Below are 5,304 nucleotides of genomic sequence, written 5' to 3' on the forward strand. Positions count from 1 at the left end.
TCTGTATAGAAGCTTTACAAGAGCCAAGCACATTGTCAGTATAGGTCAGGCAGAAACCCAGAGGGGGTACATTTAAGGTCAGATAGTATCTCCTACCTATAGGATGCCAGAGGCTAGATTTAAGAGCGCAAGTGTGTTGAAAGACAAGGGCACAGAGTTGCCATGGAGACTTACACTAGAAAAATTCTTAGTCAGTGTCAGAAAGATCAGCTTAAATCTCTTTGGGCTAGCAATGAGAATTTGTAGTCTGAAATTCTATCTGATCAGACAGGGCAGGATGGGGCAGATGCATGATGTGAGAGCCACAGGGGTACAAAGGCAGGCAAGGAAGCTCTAACCCCAAACTACCCTGGGCCTATTAACATCTGCGTGAAGCCCAGAAGCAGCACTCAGTAGCAGACTGAGAGATTTGTGGTGATTTAACAGTCCTGTTCTTTAAAAAAATTACAGTATGTTAACTTTAACGTTATTCTTGTTCAACTGCCATGTGATGTCAGGATTTTCCTTTATAAAACTTATTTTTATTTAAAATGAAGATTTTGCTCTATCTGTTTCAGAGATCGGAGAATTTGTATATATGCTTTTCTGTGTATGTGTGTGTGTGTGCGCGCGCTGAGGGAATTTCATTCACCTTCCATGCCCAGTCAGGGCTGAATGGTAGTTGGTGATGACTGCGAAAGGGGAAGATGAACCAAATCTTAAGGGCAAATGAATGGAAGAAAACAGGACCACGCCTCAAGTGGTCATTCCTCCAATTACTTGGAGGCCTTTAGCAAGTTATGGGAAGGAAGTAGGAATACATAGAATGGCAAAAAGCAAATCGAATGAAGACTTATGAAGGTTGGATTTCCATTTGGGCGCTCATCAAATTTTTGGTGTGGCCTTGAGTGAATCATTTAGCTCTGAGCATAGTGTTTTTCATCTGTAAAATGGGAACAATCATATCTGCCTTACCCACCTGTGGCAGATTGCACTTTTGCCTTGATTCTTTGTTGGTTCCTTATCTGTGCCATTTTAATGAATCTTTTTTTTCTCCCCAGAAGAGATGGGACGTATATTTCCCATTAATTGATTCTAGGTTGTATCATGTAACTTGCCTTGGCTAACAGAATGTAATGGAAATTAATGGTAAGACTTTCATAGCCTATGCCCAAGATGCATTCTGTTTATCTGTTTGCCTTTGCATTGCAGCCTTAAATATGAAAAGAACATGCTGAGTCTAGCCCACTGAGGTTTGGAGGAGGTAAAGGAGGTAGAGAAGGAGGAGGTGGAGAAAGAGCAGAAAGAAAAACACAAAGCAGAACTGCCTTCAGCCTAGGAACTCCTAGCATACCACAGACCTATGACTGAGCCCAGACTGGCCAATGCTCAGAAAACTTGGGGACCGGTGAGATACTATACAGGTTTTAAGACAGTGACTTTTGGAGTGTTACAGAATGAGAATTAGTTGATAGTTGCTTAAAGAGGTGGTGTGCCTCACATGTAATGATACTGTGAAGGTAATTTTTGGAATTTTCAAGGCTTCTAAGAAATCAAGCCAATATTCTCAGTGTGACTAAGAAGCTTGATGGCCTGGAACAATAAGGTAATGAGAAATTTAGTCATTTTCTGTCCTTGTGGGCTTCCATTTGCTACACGGAAACGGGGGGGGGGGGGGGGGGCTAAGTCCTCCTCTTGCACCCCACTGAGCTCACGCGATGCTCCAGGAGCACAGGAGGTACTGTCCTGGCACTTCAGGAAGGACAACAAAACCTTGAGCAAAAAGAGATAGAAAAAGGATGGCTTAACGAGAAGACACTCAGACCTCTTCAGACAGCAGAACAAGATGCCAACAGCTCTTCACGGTGCTTCTTCAAGTACTGGTTCAGCTCATTAAATCAGCCATAAAATCCGTCACTGGTGGTGAAGCGCTGTGAGCTGTGGCCAGCAAGCTTGCTGAGCAATAATCCTGTCAGCTCTCTGTTCCAAGCAACTATCCCTGAGAGCTCCAAAAGCTAAACACAGGAAAACCACACCCGCCACAGGCCTCAGCAGCCAATAAATCGATGATGGAAAGCAGCAGCTCACATGGTTGTTTCTAGTCCCAAGGGAGAGGGACAGCTTGACTTTAAAAACCCCCCACTGGGCTGACTAAAGATGCTCCCATCATCTCCAATTTACTTCAGAGTTTGGGTCAAGTTGTATTTTTACCAATAAAATAAATATCTGAGATATTTGGAAGACCTTGGCAGGAAAAATATTAGTAAATGTAAGAGTGCAAGCAGTGTATTTTGGGAAATAATATTAACTCGAGTCAGTTGAATAGCGAGTAAATTATTTATACTCTTAAGGACTTGACTCAAGCATTTAAGGCAGGGAGAAATGGCCATCTGGTGCTCGAGCTACATGTGACCTGCTTGTGTGTCACACAGCACATCTTGAACTGCAGCCAGAACTATGTAACAGAACCAGAGATGGTCCCAGAAAGTTTCCCTTGGCGGGGGTCTATAAAGAGGGGAATCCTGGGTTCTCTTAATTAGCAGTTGATATTGCTAGTTCTTATTTAATGCAACTGTCTGGTGGGAGTACCATCCTATAGAGCGTGAGAAGCAAACTACTTCATTTCCACCCTGTTTCCAGCCATTCTTCATGCTCCCACCTTGGCAAGGAAGACTCAACAGTAGATGGATTCCCTGTCATCTGACAGTAGTCAGGTATACCTAAGAGCACCTGAAATCTAATGACTACATTTCCCCTTTCCTGAGCCTACCAGCCAAAATAGATTTCTCATCACCAAATTCCTTATCCCTATTTTCCCATGCTCAAAGCATGCAACCTGTCCCATCCTTTACTCCTACATCCCTCAGAACTTCACTTTATCTTTTTTTTTTTGGAGTGAAGGATGTCTCTCTTTTGCTTTAAAAAGCTTGACTGAGATATAATTCACATCATACAATTCACCCACTTAAAGCACACAGCAATCTAGTAGCTCTTAGAAGGTCCGCAGGAGGTTTGCAAAGTTCTGTAAACATTACAACTTTAGAACATGTTCACCATAGAAAAAGGAGACTCCATTAGTCTGTAGTGGCTTCCTATTTTTCTACACATGCCCACTTTTCCTCTTCCCACTGCCCCATTGTCCTAGGCAATCACTTCCCCATTGCCTAGGTATATTTTAGTGTTCACTTGTCTCAGCCCTCTCCTTTCCTCTCCGCTGCTCTAATGCAGAGTCTCTGTGCTAGGGTTTGCTTACTCTAACAACCTAAAAGGTTTTAGATCTCTAGTTGTTCTCAATGTCTCTTCCTGTTGTATTTCAGATCACGTGCCCCAGCTACTGGTTCACAAAATCAGTTTATTTACTTCTTCTTAAAGGAATGACAGGGATCCTTGGTTTCCTATGGCATCAGTGCCTTGGGGTGGTGGTTCAGTTACTCATTGTGTCAACTAACTCTAAGCCCATGTGGAAAGCACACAATTAAGTGTGCTCATCAATTTAATCAATTTAGTCAAATGATTTCCTTCACCCAGGGTATTCTTTAGATCTCTCTTTCTAGTAAATGCATGTGCTTAAAGTTTCTATCCAACAAAAATTTCCTAAAAACTACCCACTAGATTAATAAGAACCTAATTAGAAGCTAAAAAATCAGAAGCAAAAGCACAATCAGGAGTATTCCTGGTCTTCTTACTGTTGGGTTATTGGTGCTTTCTTCAGCAATTGCTTTTTTCAGCCAATCTCCTTTCTTTTCCCTTTCAGCAGAACACCTTGATTCAGAATGACATTCACTACTTGATCTACCAGTGGTTCTCGAGCTTTGGTATGCAATGGAGTTACTCAGGGAGACACAACACTGATCATCCATTCTATTCATGACAAATTAAGGAAAACCTCTAGAAGTGGTGAGCCTTGGGTCTTGGTGTCCCCAAATCTACTCCAGGTAATTTCCAAGTTAACCACTGATTCTTATTATCACCAAGTCTTCCTGCTATGTTTTCTCCATTTTTTGCTTCTCATCTGCCCCAAATTTTAATGCTGCTTTATGTTTAGCTTCGTGTATTCCATTTATTTACTCAGTCTTTCAATGCCATGGTGATATATATCCTATATTAAATGGATAAACAGATTACAGCATGCTTAAATATAATTTTATATGTGTACGACTTTTCTGTTGCTTCAAAACAAATTTCTGCACATTTAGATGATTAACCTTGGAGCATAAAACAATGAAAATATATGCAGTCATCTGTTAGCACAAATTAGCTGGGTCTCTTCTTAGGGAATCTTCACTATTTGAAAATCTAAGAGTTTTAAATTATTAATTTGGGTTTTTTGGAGCCCTCCAGGTTAAGAGGTGACTGCTATTTAAAATATACTTTCTTATAGTTACCAAGAGGAGAAAGTTTGCCCTACCAGATAGAGTCATGTAGGAATGTACCAAGGACTGAGAGGAGATGAGAGGGAGGGGAGCATCATGAGCAGCAAACTTTCTTTGGTTTCTATGGAGAAACGGAAGGCATGGTAATAGGTTTTTGATTGGCTAGTTTGAATAATTCACCAGGCACTGAGATATGAGGTTATTTTTACTTTTCTGGTACCTGGACTAAGATGACTGAAGTTGAGGAATAGTGTCTCCGAACATGTAAAAGACAGAAGTAAAAAGTGACCTAGAGTACGGACCCTAGATTCCCCACTTTGCACAGATATAATATGGTCTGGGATATGCTGTTTATCATCACTTGCCCTTGGGACTTTCTCCTCCATCAGTGGTGGTCCATTTGCCAAAGAATTAAAAAAAAAGTATATATAAGAAAATAGCATTAACGTACTCACCTGGCTGAATTCAAAGAACCAACTGAAGTGTAATTTAAGATCATTTGCCATTGACAAGGTTAAGTTCTTTGTGTCTTTAGGGATGAGGTTCTGTTTTCATGCTAGTTGCCTGCTGGCATTCAGTCTTAGGAGGTCCTCTCAGGTACTAGTCATGTGGGTCTCTTGAAACTTGAAGATTTTTCTTCAAAGTCAGATAAAAATTTTTACGTATTATTACATAATCATTAAAGTGACTATTGCAACACCTTTACCAGGTAAAATAAGTTAATCAAGGAGAAAGACCCTGTCATCATTGTAGATAAACTGTGGATTTACACCACAGAGAAGGGATTACACCAATGGCATGAGTCTCAGAACTCCACCTTTCTCTGCATGAAATTATTTAAATGATTATGTTTTCAAGGGAGAAAGTCTTGCAGTGTATCTGTGTGACTATTAATCAGCTCTGTTTAGGAGAGTTTGAATGGCATTATTTTTAGATGATATCAATTTTATTT

This window comes from Microtus oregoni, unplaced genomic scaffold (genome assembly GCF_018167655.1).
Source record: "Microtus oregoni isolate MIOR12 unplaced genomic scaffold, Mior012 000050F_ref0000143, whole genome shotgun sequence".
In the NCBI taxonomy this organism is placed as follows: domain Eukaryota; kingdom Metazoa; phylum Chordata; class Mammalia; order Rodentia; family Cricetidae; genus Microtus; species Microtus oregoni.